The sequence below is a fragment of the Oncorhynchus mykiss genome, chromosome 15 (assembly GCF_057628025.1).
Source record: "Oncorhynchus mykiss isolate SJ-2025 chromosome 15, ASM5762802v1, whole genome shotgun sequence".
Lineage (NCBI taxonomy): Eukaryota > Metazoa > Chordata > Actinopteri > Salmoniformes > Salmonidae > Oncorhynchus > Oncorhynchus mykiss.
Window position 1 is genome coordinate 62,517,501 of NC_143036.1, and position 17,542 is coordinate 62,535,042.

The window sequence follows — 17,542 nt, forward strand, 5'->3', positions numbered from 1 at the left end:
GTATTTCACCCTCAATGGAAAATGACTAACCTCTCACAAAGCCTACAAAGCCTCATGTTATTAGAACACACAATCAACCATTTTCACAGACCAATTCGAAAAGCCAAAGGCCTTTGTATTTGGGAAAACGACTTCACTTACAGGGGATCTTTTGATCAGGGCGTTGTTGCCATTGCAGCGGGTATGTGAGGGCTGCGTCCCCACTAAATGCTCTGTCTCCAAAGTTTTGTTGTTGTCAGAGAGAGTGTCACCCCCAAAGTACCTTGAGACAGGGATTAAACACGTCCGCTCGTCTTCATCACAGTAATCTTGTTTGCTCAGAGGGCAGTGTCTATAGAGGACGGAGCACAGCCACACTCACTGTCACAGGGATAAGGGTTTACCTTAGGGACGTTGTGATCTCTAGCTACCTTCTTGCACTTAAAAGGAGATGAGGCTGAACAGCGTTGGAGCTGTGTTTGTGTTCGTGTGTACACATGAAGAGCTTCGGTATGTGGTGTCACTGCAGATCAGATCAGTCACAATCACTCAAGTGGACCTATAGTACTATTCAGTACAACTGACCACATTGTAGAGTGCTGATTGCAATATTGTAAAGGACAAAGGAATACAAGTTCTTCAATATCCAGATATTGTGAATTCATCATTGATGGCAGCTGTTCAAGTAGTTTCCATGTGCTTTGACATGGAACATGGGAGAAAAAATACATTTTGATCTGCACATGAGTCCGCAGGACATGAGCCAAACAATCTAAATGTCTGGCAGAGTTCAGGACATTTACGATTTAAAGTGATCGCCTGGGTTTCTACTGTAATTACTCTCACCACGAGCCGCCATCAGCCAGCAGAAGGAGCGGATTGCAAACGGGATAGCTGATCCACAGAAACAGCCTGTTAACATGGAGCGGCATGTCTCCACCCAAGACTTATGAATCAAGCTTTGTGGGCATGCCGTGGGAGGTTGGTGGGAATAAGAGTCAGTCAGGGAGAACTGAGAGAGTTGTCAAAAAAAATATGAAAAACATACTATTCGGAGAGACAAGACAATAACAAAAGCCTTCTCGCTGGCTTTCATTTGTCACCTGTTCCTTCGTCAGTCGCTACATCTCCTTAAATAGCACTCTTATTTCCATCCGGACATTTCTACAACCAGACAGAGTACAAGAAGGGAACGAAAGAGCATTATGAGCACCGAACATTGCTTGTGGCTGACAGCCCTTACAAACAGCCAGTGCAAGGCAAACAGACAGGAGGTCTCCCTCTCCTGAAATAGTTAATAAGGACAAGTATGGAGGAGTGACAACGTGCTCAGTCTTTATGAGCGAGTGTAGGGTTGAAATGAGAGAAAGCAGATGGAAATCAGTATGCTGGAGAAAGTGTTGTTCCGCCTTGGTTCTTCAACGTATGGCAGATTTCAGAGCTTCAGCAGAAAGTATTAGATGAATGCACAAACTGTAAGTTGCTCTGGATAAGAGCGTCTGCTAAATGACACTATATTTTATGCAAATGTAAAGTATGAGTGGGTCAGATTGTTCTTACATACACCTTAGCCAAATACATTTAAACTCTGTTTTTCAAAATTCCTGACATTTAATCCTAGTAAAAATTCCCTGTCTTAGGTCAGTTAGGATCACCACTTTATTTTAAGAATGTGAAATGTTAGAAAAATAGTAGAGAGAATGAGTTATTTCAGCTTTTATTTCTTTCATCACATTCCCAGTGGGTCAGACGTTTACATACACTCAGTTAGTATTTGGTAGCATTGTCTTTAAAATTGTTTAACTTAGGTCAAACGTTTCATGGCAGCCTTCCACAAGCTTCCCACAATAAGTTGGGTGAATTTTGGCCCATTACTCCTGACAGAGCTGGTGTAACTGAATCAGGTTTGTAGGCCTCCTTGCTCGCACACGCTTTTTTAGTTCTGCCCACAAATTTTCTACAAGATTGAGGTCAGGGCTTTGTGATGGCCACTCCAATATCTTGACTTTGTTGTCCTTAAGCCATTTTGCCACAACATTGAAAGTATGTTTGGGGTCATTGTCCATTTGGAAGACCCATTTGCGACCAAGCTTTAACTTCCTGACTGATGTCTTGAGATGTTGCTTCAATATATCCACATAATTTTCATACCTCATGATGATATATATTTTGTGAAGTGCACAATGCAGTGCATGATGCTGCCACACCCATGCTTCTCGGGTTGGGATGGTGTTGTTCGGCTTGCAAGCCTCCCCCTTTTTCCTCCAAACACAACGATGGTCATTATGGCCAAACAGTTCTATTTTGTTTCATCAGACCAGAGGACATTTCTCCGCAAAGTACGATCATTGTCCCCATGTGCAGTTGCAAACCATAGTGTGGCCGTTTTATGGTGGTTTTTGGTGCAGTGGCTTCTTCCTTGCTGAGCTGCCTTTCAGGTTATGTCGATATAGGACTTGTTTTACTGTGGATATAGATACTTTTGTACCTGTTTCCTCCAGCATCTTCACAAGGTTCTTTGTTGTTGTTCTGGGATTGATTTGCACTTTTCGCACCAAAGGACATTTGTCTCTAGGAGACAGAACGAATCTCCTTCCTGAGCGGTATGACGGCTGCATGGTCCTATGGGTTTTATACTTGCGTACTATTGTTTGCTCAGATGAACAGGGTACTTTCAGGTATTTGGAAATTGCTCCAAAGGATGAACCAGACTTGTGGAGGGCTATAATTCTTGGCTGATTTCTTTAGATTTTCCCATGATGTCAAGCAAAGAGGCACTGAGTTTTAAGGTAGGCTTTGAAATACACAGGGACACCACCAGACACTGCCAATTGACTCAAATGATGTCATTTTCATCATTTTCTGGAATTTTCCAAGCTGTTTAAAGATACAGTCAATTTAGTATATTTAAACTTCTGACCCACTGGAATGTTGATACAGTGAATTCTTGTCACGTTCGCTGGAATAACTTTCGGACCAAGGTGCAGCGGATGTTGAGTTCCACATAAGTTATTAGAAAGTGAAACTTAGCAAAACAAAACAATAAACAATAAACTAACAACGAACCGTGACCACAGAGGTGCTACGTGCACTAACTCAAAACAATATCCCACAAACACATGTGGAAGAAATGCTACTTAAATATGATCCCCAATTAGAGACAACGATTACCAGCTGCCTCTAATTGGGAATCATACCAATCACCAACATAGAAAAACAAAACTAGAACCCCAAATAATCAACTAGACTAACCCCCAGTCACGCCAGTCACTAGTCACGCCAGTCACCCCAGTCACTATGGTCAGGACGTGACAATTATAAGTGAAATAATCTGTCTGTAAACAATTGTTGGAAAAATTGCTTTTGTCATGCACAAAGTAGATGTCCTTGCCAAAACTATAGTTTGTTAACAAGACATTTGTGGAGTGGTTGAAAAACGAGTTTTAATGACTCCATCCTAAGTGTATGTAAACTTCTGACTTCAACTCTATATGTCCTATATTTCCTATATACCTACCTCTCTGTCAACTAACAGAACCAGGGTAATATGCTTGTGTGTTGCACACAAAGCCCGCCAAAACAGACAACTTAACAACTGCCTTATAGCATTAGCTGTGGGACGTCAGAGGTCCACAACATGAATACTGCCGTAGACTCCATTGGCGCATCACAATAGAGTCGGTCTTAAAGTGTCGACCAGAGAAGGTGCCTCACTCATCAGTGTTATTGTGATAGAGTGGACTTGCTGCGGGCAGATGATGAGCCTGGTCGAGCTCCAACCGTACAGGGACCGCCTTCTGCGTAGCCTAGAGGAATGCTGGGTAACAGTTGCTAATCATCTCCACGGCTCTCCCCGCCAGCGTAGTGACCACAGGGGGGTTGGAGGATGGGCCTGGAGGTGCCAAGGCCATACCACATAATTATACAGTAAATACTTAAGTTCCTTCTCCGATCTACAGTACAGTACAGAGCCCTCTACAGGTATCACTCTATAGAAATCCATTTCCTCCAGTGTTCTAGTGATTGGACGCTGTTGCTTTCCACAGAACTGCCTGGTTTCACAGAATGTGCTCCGACATGATTGTTGTGATGAGATTTCTCTAGCTGTCAGGAAGGCTGTTTCTTACAGTCCAGGCTTAGGTAGAATTTGAGGCAGAGAACACCAGTATCCTTCTTTAAGGGCAAGGAGGAGATGTGTTTGTATGCCTGTTTATATGCCTGTTTAGTTGAGGGATTGTATGGTGTCCCAACGCATCATGAAAATACATACTAAATGCCAGATTCATATTTGTACAACACAATCGCTTGGCTATTGTCAAAATCCAAATCTTTGTTTCTCCATCTGATAATGACATTTTCACAAGCATCTCCTTGTCATGACCAACGAATATGACTTCTCATGAGATGCTTTGCCATCGTATTCCACATTGGATCCCCTTTCAGAAACGATGGGATGGTATGAGCCGTGGTCAGGGGATTACACCAACTGACATATCTGGGACGTTGGGTTTCTGCCTCAGTGCCTGTCAAGGGGAGCAAGGCTCTGGTGATTGGCACGGCCAAGTCCTCAAGGTCATGTTTGTTTTTCCCGCTCACCCGTCTCTGTAGATTACTGGGGTAATATATCTCCTGTCAAAATGTCACCCATCCCCCCCAGCTCTGGTCCTTAACCAGTACACACATCTAAAGATGGTTTCCACCACGTGTCTCCTTCATGTTGTAACCCAAGCCAGGGAAATATACCAGAACACAAACCTTGTATGTATGTTTTGTCTCCCGTCGGAATACTAAGAGATGGAAATGTAATCTCTCCCTTTGGCATCGTTCTGAGCTGAGGGTTGGGCTTGGTCGTGATCGCAGACCATAGCTCTCAGGAACCCGGCCAAGGCTGCATGGGGCCCTATATTCATTACAGGGCAACGAGACGGATCGCATCATTCACCCAGCTGCTGCTCGAGACCCATTCAAAACGGCCAGTGTTAAGAGCGAATAAGCGATAAAGGTCTACCTGGTCAGAATACAGAGGAGTTCTAGAGGAGGCATCTGATGTGAGGAAGATGGAGACAGACTCACATGTGTTCAGGCAAGCAGAGAGGTGGAGGGAGAGAGGTAGATGGAGAGTAGTGGATACCCTAAGTGGAAATGCAGGATGGAGGAATAACACGGTGAAAAGAAAGATGAGGGGAGGCGGGCGAAAAGCAGGCGCCACGCCGGGAAAATGAAGACTTATGTGAAGCACCACAAAGGGGTGGTTGTTCGTTGCAGATGGCTGACAAATTGTAGGAGTCACGAAAGCAAACTCTCATTTCGCTGAAAGCGGTGGTTTGGATATCATAACGACAATGTCATTGTGTTCCTACGATGACGGTTATTTTCACACTCACCCAGCTGAGCGGTGGAAGTGGTAGCGAGCCCATTGATTTGCTCGAAACTATTGTTCTGTGATTATTTGTCACAACACTGCTGTACTCTGTGTGTACATTGAGTAATATACACAGGAGAACAGCTGGAAATGTTGGCAGTGCTAAATCTAATGTGTGTGGAAAGAGTCAAAGCAATCCCACTAGTTACTTACTGTAGCATAGACACTCAAACAAGTTTACACACACACACACACACACACACACACACTGCACCTATCTGGTGTATGTGACAATAAAAATAACATTGAAAAAGTACACACTTTCGCATACTAAAGAGGTTAATGACTTGTGAAGAGGTTTGTGTGTGTGTGTGTGTGTGTGTGTGTGTGTGTGTGTGTGTGTGTGTGTGTGTGTGTGTGTGTGTGTGTGTGTGTGTGTGTGTGTGTGTGTGTGTGTGTGCCTGTTTGTGTTAGTAATGTGGTGGAGATGTCATGAATTTACATGTATTATACCAAGCATCACCATATCATTGTACCATCCAAGTTCTTTGCGTGCCGTATGTCACACTGGCTGAGGATGGCTGTGCTGGGGTAAATATCAACTGTTGTTGACAGAGTGGCACCCATTGTTAGGCAAATGGATTTTATGAGTATGTTAACAAGAGCACGTGATTCGTTCTATAGCAGGAGTTTACGGCTGAAAAATGTATTTCACCACACTGGCTACATCTATGGTAATATATAAGGCTATAATGTGAAGAGCTCCATTGAGCTCCAAGTAGGGAAATTAATAATGTTATCGTGTGGGAATTCAATGGCAACTTGTCCTTCTCTTGAATGTTAAGTAGGGGGTTGAGGGGATCTCTTGACGGCATGTTGTTTATGTATAGCTAACGGTACGCTTTAACTTGAAATGAAAACGACTTTCTGACAAAATTTGAAACGTGTAATATCTGAACATTTTACTAGCTAGACTATCTTAGTCATGGATGCTTCTCTCACGGATGCCATTGTTGCCCTTAGTTTGAAGATGTAAACCCGGAGACAGGTGTTTTATACAACAGTGTGTTCTCTTTTCGACTCCATCTGCATATATATTTGCAATCAAACTCCAGAATTTTCTCTATCTCATACTCTAATTGCACCGGACATTCCACTGATTTTAAAACTTGGTCCTCCTCCAGAAAGTGGAGAGCAACACTTATGCAGTCCTACTACGTGATATCTTTGAAAGAAAAGCTGTGTTAGAAAGGATTACTTACACTTGCTGACCAGCTCATGTTATAGACAGTAGCGTGCTACATGGCAGACCAATCCGAACTCATCTCTCGGCATGACCATGCTATCCACTATCTCAGCCAATCACGGCCAGCGGGTTCCTGTCTTTTTCCGTGCCTAAACCAACTAGGCTCGTAAATTTACAGTTTTATTGGTATTTACAGATGGCATACAAGTTTGTTATTAAAGCACATGAAAGTTCATATGTTCCAGAAGGCATTTCTGGCAAAAAAACACATTTTGATTCAAAAAAGTTAAGTTCAAATGGCTTTTAAAATGTATTCTAATGGCTCTCCTGTGAAGTAGTGACGCGCGACATACGCCTAGTTTCCTGAAACGAGACACAAATTGCCTCTGAATTTTTGTGCCTTTGTGTACCTGCCAGTGGCAGCCGGAGGTAATAGCTTTTAATCTGTACATCAAACACCCGGCAAATAGCTCCTTAACAGTAATGGGGGAATGAATAGGGAATCACAAACTCCACCTCCACCTCCCGACACCGTCAAGATGGTGCTGATAGCTCTCCATCACAGCAGAACCTTGGGACGTATGCTGCAAGGACAGATCTTATTTGCATTTTTTAATTATCCATTTTGAAGTCATATATTCTGTGATTCTGTGAATCTCCATCCAGATGTTTATTGGATATTGTTTTTGGATTTTAGAATACATTTTTAATCCAAAATACAGTCAATCGATCACATTTGTTATGTTTCAAACATTATTTACAATGACATGAGACATTGAAGTAGTATTGAAAATACCCTGCTGTGACCCTAACTAGAGCACTCCTCCACATCATCCACCTCCTCCACAATGGAGTGCCTTTCACACCGCAGTGGCAGGCAGCATCTGTGGGGAGGAGATCCCCAGCTGGTCCCCGTCCCTGGTCTCCATCTCATGACTCGGTTCCACCGCCTTCCTAATGAACACGACCAATCGGCTGTGAAAGCGCTCCATCGATAATGGATATATATATATATATATATACACACACACACACACACACACACACACACACACACACACACACACACACACACACACACACACACACACACACACACACACACACAAACAAACAAACAAATGCAACAAATGCAAATGCTATTGGTCTTGTTTGCGCCTGGCTTGTAAAGTACTCTTAAAAGAAAATGGCGGCTCTCAAGAACACAATAGTATCTGACTGGGCTAGTTTAAAATGTCTCTTGAAAACAGGAACTGACCTGCAGTAACTAGTCTCAATTCAGTTCTATGAACTTTGCATTATTTTTGTTGTTCCACATTAACATGCTCCGTCTGTCTCTTCCTCAGCTTTGAACTATCTCAACTACGTACAGCTCCTGTGTAAAGAAGAAGAAGCAGCATTGGAGGAACCCCTAGCAGCAGGCACCGTTGAGTTAAGGTTAGTCTCTGTTCCCACGTACTCAAAGACAGGCAAACAAAACAGACACCCTGTCTCAGTGGAAATGCCACAGGTCCACAGAGCCACTCTGGCTATTCGCTGTCTCAGACCCCAAGGATCTCCAACCCCTATGGGCAAATAACCTCAGTCCCCTGGTTCCTTATCCTTAAATGCCAATGACCACAAGGGGGCAATCCCAAAAAGAAAAAGAATTCCACAGAGATTTGTTTCACAATGTACAAAAGCTAATGCTAATTAGTATGTATTATTCCACACATTTTGTGTATACATGCATGAAACAACTCATAGAGGCCCCCATTGCACTTTTCTAATAGAAAAGACACATCAAACAGTGGTATGCAGCACTGAAAGCCTCATTAGTACTGTAGAGTAAGACGTGATACTACAGTCTCTGGACACCATAGCTCATTCATGGTCTAAAGGACTAATAAAGTATTGATTTGATCTATTAGAGCAGGAAAGGCACAAACGCACCATATACATTAGGCTATAATGTAAAGAGCTCCGTTGAGCTCCAAGTAGGAAGATGAATCATGTTATTGTGTGGGAATCCAATGGCAACTACTGTAGTCCTTATCTTGAATGTTAAGTAGTGGGTGGGGGGGTTCAGGGCTTCTCTTGATGTCATGTTGTTTATATTCATCACACTACTGCACACATTTGAATGTCATGCTGTGACAAACAATAACAGCCAGAGCAACATTTTCAGATCCAACAACATACGCAACAATCCTCTCTCTCAAGCTAGGGGAGACTGAGCGTGTGTGGCCAAGGGCACAACATGGCGACCCAGGTCATCATACATGGCAAACACAAACATTACAACACCACACACTGTTGATGAACATCTTATTTGAATAAAAAGCAGGAAAACAAATGAAGAGTAAAAAAAAACAATGAAGATGAAGGCTTAAGGGAGTTTTATCATCACACACAAGGTTTCCAATATGGCTTGAGAAGGAATTAATGAATTCTGATTAAACCCGTGTTAATATAAGCCAGGCAAATCCTATGGAGTCTTATCCTGGTGTAAGTTTATCCAATAGGGAACTCTGTCCTGGTGTCTGTTCACTGTTCCCTCCCTCGCACTACACTACACAATACCACTCTTCTATAACAACATGTACATCCAGCTGGCGAGGCAGGTGCGGCAGGGTTGAGTGGCCATTTGCTGAGGCGTTGTGGCTGATTCAGGCCTTGTTAAATTCCATTTTGTTTGTGAGCGGTGCTGAGCTCGGCCTCCCCTGGGCGTATAAGGGCAGACTTCGAAGCCACCGCACCGACTGGGGACCGAGGGGAGCGGTCACAGTTTTTCATCCTTATTACCCATGACATATCCAAAGTGGCAGAGTCGCCATGGAGATATAGAGAGAAAGAGGGAGAGAGGGGAAAAGATAGAGGTGGGTACCTCAGGAGAACCAGGGAGTCTGTCTCCTATCCTCCCTCCCCCTCATGAACCTCTGAGCAGGGCCCCAATCTGCCTGGCTAAAACAATGCAATTCAATGACGTCAATTAGGTACATCTACAAGGTGACTTCCATATGGAAGAAGAGGTAGTTGGACGGGGGTGGGTGTCTTGCCTTCAGCCACGTGACATGATTGGAGAGGTTTTCTTCACTGAATGAGTCCCCCCTCTCCTCTGCTCTCCTTCCCACGGCGGAGATTAAGATCGCTTGTTGTAATTATTGCTCCTTGAGGCAGCCTAATTCTGCCAAGGAGATAGCATCACACCAGTCAGGTGCTTCAGAGGGTATCTGGCACCTGCTGTTGTCGTCCTCTGCGTGTTCCATACGGCATTGTTTTGTGATACATGTCTGTTGATCGACTGGCTTCTCTGGCTTCTGGGGCGCTGCCAATCCCCCGTCTGTCTCCAGATTCGCTCTCCTTCACTAACCACGTATTAGGAAAAAAGAAGGGGGAAATAATCACACGCAAAAGCCAAAAACCCTGAGGTGTCTGGGATTTCTGCCACCTGACGTACTGCGAGGCATCAATCATCCGCCACCACAGTCCCATGAAACATCTGTCTTAGACACACCGGAAGCCTGGCCGCCTCCCATCCAAACACAGGTGTTTGACACGCACATTCAGCTCTGCCCAACGAGCAGCCATCTTTTACCGTCAGGTACAGTAATGTAGGGGTTAGAGAACACAAAGTAACGGGAATAAATGCATACATTCAGAAACCTTCACAGGTGTACGATATGTCATATAGTATATGCATTACAGGAGAAAAATGGGCACAACAGTTATTTGCTTTTCAAGTGATGTTCAAGCAAGCAGTATCATCACTAGAGAGCTCCTGTTATGGTAGTGACATTGAATGTTACAGTGATGACACTGAGAGTTATGGTGGTGACATTGAGAGTAACGGTGGTGACACAGAGTTACCGTGGTGACATTGACAGTTATGGTGGTGACATTGAGAGTAACGGTGGTGACACAGAGTTACCGTGGTGACATTGACAGTTACGGTGGTGACATTGAGAGTAACGGTGGTGACATTGAGAGTAACGGTGGTGGCATTGACAATTACGGTGGTGACATTGAGAGTAACGGTGGTGACATTGACAGTTACAGTGGTGACATTGAGAGTAACGGTGGTGACACAGAGTTACCGTGGTGACATTGACAGTTACGGTGGTGACATTGAGAGTAACGGTGGTGACACAGAGTTACCGTGGTGACATTGAGAGTAACGGTGGTGACATTGAGAGTAACGGTAGTGGCATTGACAGTTACGGTGGTGACATTGAGAGTAACGGTGGTGACATTGACAGTTACGGTGGTGACATTGAGAGTAACGGTGGTGACACAGAGTTACCGTGGTGACATTGAGAGTAACGGTGGTGACATTGAGAGTAACGGTAGTGGCATTGACAGTTACGGTGGTGACATTGAGAGTAACGGTGGTGACATTGACAGTTACGGTGGTGACATTGAGAGTAACGGTGGTGACACAGAGTTACCGTGGTAACATTGACAGTTACGATGGAGACATTGAGAGTAACGGTGGTGAAATTGAGAGTAATGGCGGTGACACAGAGTTACCGTGGTGACATTGACAGTTACGGTGGTGACATTGAGAGTAACGGTGGTGAAATTGTGAGTTACGGTGGTGACGTTGAGAGTAACTGTGGTGGTGACATTGAGAGTAACGGTGGTGAAATTGTGAGTTACGGTGGTGACGTTGAGAGAAACTGTGGTGGTGACATTGAGAGTAACGGTTGTGAAATTGTGAGTTACGTTTGTGATATGGAAGGTTACGGGCAGATGCAGAGCCGGACTCCTCTATGGGTTCTCTCTGGGGAATGACTCCCCACCGAGAAATAATCTGCATCCATGATAAGTTTCATTGGCTGTTCAGGGCCAATGTTCTAATTCTCCAAAGACGAAGCTCAGCTCAACCCCGTTACAGACGTGTGTCACCGCAAATCACCCTCAACAGCACATGCATCACCCTGTCTTTCCCCAGCAGATCTATCGGTGACTCTTTCCTAGGGTAACCGCAATCAGTTCAAGCACTCGGCTGATCTATTGCCCTCGCTCAGCAGTGGAGTAGGATCATTAGTTGGGTGTATTTTCTGTCTGGGGAAGCGTAACGAGGAACGAGCAGCAATCGCTGTGGGTGTGAAGATATAAAGCCTGCTGCTTTCATCAACGAGCCTTAATGATCCTCAAAAAACAGACTAGTGTATATGATCACATCTTATAGGCTGAATCCAGGCTGTATCACATCCGGTCGTGATTGGGTGTCCCATAGGGCGGCGCACATTTGGCCCAGAGTCGTCCGGGTTTGGCCGGGGTAGGCCGTCATTGTAATGACAAATGTGTTCTTAACTGACTTGCCTAGTTAAATAAAGGTTAAATAAAATACATTTAAATGTCAATTATAAGAAGTGACCTCTATTCATTTGCTCTAATTGTGACGGAGTGACAGGCAATTAAGGAACATGGTGTGTGTTTCAATGACTCTCTCATCTCTGGGAAAGTGTGTGGGGGGGAATTAAAAAGCACATCTGCCCTCAGTTTAGGGTATAGAGCTGGTATATGGTCGTTGAGACAAAAGCAGCTTATTGCCAAGGCTGTCAACTCCGGAACATGGAGAATGGAATCTCATAAGCATGAAGTTACATTGGTCATTGGGAATTGCCTCAACATTGGTGACCTTTGGCTCCAGCAGGTTAATATACGTTGTCACTGTGCATGGCTACTCATGCGTGGATTCATGTTAATGTGTGAGTGATATTAATTGAGAAGAGGATAAATTAATTTAATCCGTGTTAATTATTAGACTGACCTTTATTTAAATTGGCTATTGTGACTGTTTACAAGTCTCTAATCTCAATGTCATGTAGAGTGTGTGGGTCAATAATTGTTTTCTGGTAGGGTGTGTGTGTGTGTGTGTGTGTGTGTGTGTGTGTGTGTGTGTGTGTGTGTGTGTGTGTGTGTGTGTGTGTGTGTGTGTGTGTGTGTGTGTGTGTGCGTGCGTGTGTATGTGCGCGTGTGAGAGAGAGAGAGAGAGAGAGAGAGAGAGAGAGAGAGAGAGAGAGAGAGAGATCGTGATAAACCCTCAATCTTTACATAGGAGCTGCTACTGTTCAGGTCTCCCCTCTTCTGCGCCCAAATTCTTTTTTTTTCTCTCTCTCGCTCTCTCTCTCATTCTTTTGCTCACTCTCCTCCATCTAACTCTCTCTTCCTCTAGCTTTTCTTCTGCTTTCTCTCCCTCTGTCCTCCACTCATCCGTTCTTTTCTCTCCCTCTATCTGTCCAGGCCCTCTCCCCATATCTCTCCCAGCAGGTCACAGCCCCTTCTGGTCTGAGCATAGACACCAGGGGGAAACCCTGTGATGTGGCCAGCTACAGTATTCCCACACTTGGCCACTTCACCACCATCATGCTGGGACTATCTACTGTCAGACTCCCCACTCCAACCACACACATTCCTCACTCCACCAACCACAGCACGGCAATGAGTCACGCTATCGGGAAAGGCAGAGAGTAATTGGAAACATGAGAGTGTCACACCCTGATCTGGTTCACCTGTCCTTGTTATTGTCTCCACCACCTCCAGGTGTTGCTTATTATCCCCGGTGTATTTATCCCTGTGTTTCCTGTCTCTCTGTGCCAGTTCGTCTTGTTTGCCAAGTCAAGCAGCATTTTTCCTTGCTCCTATTTTTCCCAGTCTCTGTTTATTTCTAGTCCTCCTGGTTTCGACCCTCTGTCTGTTCTGACTACCAGCCTGCCTATCCCCTTGTACTGTTTTAGACTCTGATCTGGTTTCTGACCCCTGCCTGACCTGACTACCAGCCTGCCTATCCCCTTGTACTGTTTTAGACTCGGATCTGGTTTCTGACCTCTGCCTGGCCTGACTTCGAGACTGCCTATCGCCTGGTACTGTTTAGACTCTGATCTGGTTTCTGACCCCTGCCTGGCCTGACTTTGAGACTGCCTATCCCCTTGTACTGTTTGGACTCTGATCTGGTTTATGAACTCTCGCCTGTCCCCGACCTGCCTTTGCCTACTCTCTTTGTTATAATAAATACCGGAGCTCGGCCATCTGCCTCCTGTGTATGCATTTTGGTCTCGCCTTATGCCCTTATGCCCTTATAGAGAGCTGATGTTCAGGATTTTTAAATAAGAGAGGGAGGGAATCAGAGGTCTGAGACAGTCAGACATTTGAATGTATGTGTCAGTCTCAATGTGAACTGCAAAGGTATAAACAAGTCAGGGCTTAAGTTGCACTCCACCTTCAAGACCAACCATCCATTGGCATCAATGTGTTATTCATGCCACGGATCAAGTTTCAAGTCAACTGTGTCATCCAGGATCTTGAGTCAGGATGGTGGCCATTCAGCTCATTCCAGATATGAGCAGAGTGACCTTGAAAGACCTGGTCTGTATATAGTTGATAGATAGAAAGGCAGCCGTATGGCTGCTGAGGTAATTTAATTATCAGACCCTCCACAGGCTAGAGTAATGACTGCTCTCCAAATCCTCCCTAATCCCCTGTCCCAGTCCTCTACACAGACAGGCCCTGCCTGGGGCTCTCTGACTGTCTGACACAGGCAGCACTAACTCCTATACCCTGACCCTGTCTGTAGTCCCAGCCTGCTGGTATACAATACTGTAATATACAGTCCCTTCGGAAAGTATTCAGACCCCTTGACTTTTCCCACATTTTTCTTACATTACAGCCTTGTTCTAAAATTGATTAAATAAATACAAATGTCCTCAGCTATCTACACACAATACCCCATAATGACAAAGCAAAACCAGTTTTTTAGAGATTTTTACAACTAAATAAATAAACAGAAATACCTTATTTGCATAAGTATTCAGACCCTTTGCCATGAGACTTGACATTTTCCTCCGTGCATCCTGTTTCCATCGATTATCCTTGAGATGTTTCTACATCTTGATTGGAGTCCACTTGTGTTAAATTCAAATGATGGGACGTGATTCGGAAAGGCACACACCTGTCTAGTCCCACAGTTGACACTGCATGTCAGAGCAAAATCCAAGCCATGAGGTCTAAAGAATTGTCTGTAGAGCTCTGAGACAGGATTGTGTCAAAGGACAGATCTGGGGAACGGTACCAAAACATTTCTGCAGCATTAAAGGTCCCCAAGAACACAGTGGCCTCCATCATTCTTAAATGGAAGAAGTTTCCTAGAGCTGGCCCCCCGGCCAAACTGAGCAATCGGGGGAGAAGGGCCTTTGTCAGGGAGGTGACCAAGAACCCAATGGTCACTCTGACAGAGCTCGAGAGTTCCTCTGTGGAGATGGGGGAAACTTCCAGAACGACAACCATGTCTGCAGCTCTCCACCAATCAGGCCTTTATGGTAGAGTGGTCAGACAGAAGCCACTCCTCAGTTAAAGGCACAAGACAGCCCGCTTGGAGTTTACCAAAAGGTACTGAAAGACTCTCAGACCATGAGAAACAAGATTGAACTATTTGGCCTGAATGCCAAGAGTCACGTCTGGAGGAAACCTGGCACCATCCCTACGGGGAAGCATGGTGGTGGCAGCATCATGCAGTGGGGAAATTTTTCAGTGGTAGGGACTGGGAGACTAGTCAGGATCGAGGCAAAGATGAACAGAGCTTAGTACAGAGAGATCCTTTATGTAAACCTGCTCCAGAATGTTCAGTACATCAGACTGGGGCGAAGATTCACCTTCCAACATGACAACGACCCTAAGCACACAGCCAAGACAACCCAGAAGTGGCTTCAGGACAAGTCTCTGAATGTCCTTGAGTGGACCAGCCAGAGCCCGGACTTGAACCCAATCGAACATCTCTGAAGAGACCTGAACTAGTTGTGCAGCAATGCTCCCCATCCAACCTGACAGAGATTGAGAGGATCTGCAGAGAAGAATGGGAGAAACTCCCCAAATACAGGTGTGCCAAGCTTGTAGCGTTATACCCAAGAAGACTCAAAGCTGTAATCACTGCCAAAGGTGCTTCAACAAAGTACTGAGTAAGGGGTCTGAATACTTATGTAAATGTGATATTTTTGTTTTTTATTTGTAATACGTTTGCAAAAAAATGTTAAAAAAAATGTTTTTGCTTTGTGATTATGGGGAATTGTGTGTAGATTAATTTTAGTATAAGGCTGTAACGTAACAAAATGTGGAAAAACTCTAGGGGTCTGAATACTTTATTTCACTGTATATCGATAGGAGCGACATGTTTGGTGAGTAAATGACCAAAATAGTGCATTCAATCAATCAATCAAATTTATTTTATATAGCCCTTCGTACATCAGCTGATATCTCAAAGTGCTGTACAGAAACCCAGCCTAAAACCCCAAACAGCAAGCAATGCAGGTGAAGAAGCACGGTGGCTAGGAAAAACTCCCTAGAAAGGCCAAAACCTAGGAAGAAACCTAGAGAGGAACCAGGCTATGTGGGGTGGCCAGTCCTCTTCTGGCTGTGCCGGGTGGAGATTATAACAAAACATGGTCAAGATGTTCAAATGTTCATAAATGACCAGCATGGTCGAATAATAATAAGGCAGAATAGTTGAAACTGGAGCAGCAGCACAGTCAGGTGGACTGGGGACAGCAAGGAGTCATCATGTCAGGTATTCCTGGGGCATGGTCCTAGGGCTCAGGTCCTCCGAGAGAGAGAAAGAAAGAGAGAATTAGAGAGAGCATATGTGGGATGGCCAGTCCTCTTCTGGCTGTGCCGGGTGGAGATTATAACAGAACATGGCCAAGATGTTCAAATGTTCATAAATGATCAGCATGGTCGAATAATAATAAGGCAGAACAGTTGAAACTGGAGCAGCAGCACAGCCAGGTGGACTGGGGACAGCAAGGAGTCATCATGTCAGGTAGTCCTGGGGCATGGTCCTAGGGCTCAGGTCCTCCGAGAGAGAGAAAGAGAGAAGGAGAGAATTAGAGAACGCACACTTAGATTCACACAGGACACCGAATAGGACAGGAGAAGTACTCCAGATATAACAAACTGACCCTAGCCCCCCGACACATAAACTACTGCAGCATAAATACTGGAGGCTGAGACAGGAGGGGTCAGGAGACACTGTGGCCCACTTCGAGGACACCCCCGGACAGGGCCAAACAGGAAGGATTGTGTGCATGCGCGTGTGTGTGTGTGTGTGTGTGTGTGTGTGTGTGAGTGAGTGTGTGTGTGTGTGTGTGTGTGTGGACGTTCATGTGTGTGCGTGTGTTAATATAGCTCTTCATTCTTCTCACGTCGGTGTCCTCTGAGTCCAGGATGGTTCTTGAGGTGTAAAGGGGGCCGTCCTCTCTCCATGAAAACATCTTTATTAATTACCCCTCCTGAGAGAGGTAGGAGGTGACCCCAGACTAGAGGTCGACCGATTAATCGGAATGGCCGAACAATTAGGGCCATTCATAACAATCGGTAATCATTGTAGCCGATTACTTTGCACTCCACGAGGAGACTGCGTGGCAGGCTGACCACCTGTTACGCGAGTGCAGCAATAAGCCAAGGTAAGTTGCTAGCTAGCATTAAACTTATCTTATAAAAAAACAATCAATCTTAACATAATCACTAGTTAACTAAACATGGTTGATGATATTACTAGTTTATCTAGCTTGTCCTGCGTTGAATATATTCGAAGCGGTGCCTGTTAATTTATCATTGAATCACAACCTACTTCGCCAAACGGGTGATGATATAACAAGCGCATTCGTGAAAAAAGCACTGTTGTTGCACCAATGTACCTAACCATAAACATCAATGCCTTTCTTTAAAATCAATACACAAGTATATATTTTTAAACCTGCATATTTAGTTAACAATAATTTATTTTAACTAGGGAAATTGTGTCACTTCAGTGTCTCTTCGCGTTCCATGCAAGCAGCAGTTTGGGCCGCCTGGCTCGTTGCGCACAGTGTGAAGACAATTTATTCCTAAAAAAGACCGTAATTAATTTGCCAGAATTGTACATAATTATGACATAACATTCAAGCCTATCAACTCCCGAGATTAGGCTGGTGTAACCG

At 44.6% G+C, this 17,542-nt stretch overlaps 1 protein-coding gene across 5 annotated transcripts in view; it reads left to right on the plus strand.

Moving 5' to 3' along the window:
* The window catches only part of LOC110490458 (synaptotagmin-1), a 209,706-nt gene that overhangs the window by 81,821 nt on the left and 110,343 nt on the right, over positions 1-17,542 (plus strand). For all 5 annotated transcript variants that reach the window (XM_036944841.2, XM_036944838.2, XM_090200710.1 and 2 more), the window contains exon 3: positions 7,934-8,024. The gene's annotated coding sequence lies outside the window, so the exon portion shown is untranslated. The remainder of the gene's footprint in view (positions 1-7,933; positions 8,025-17,542) is intronic.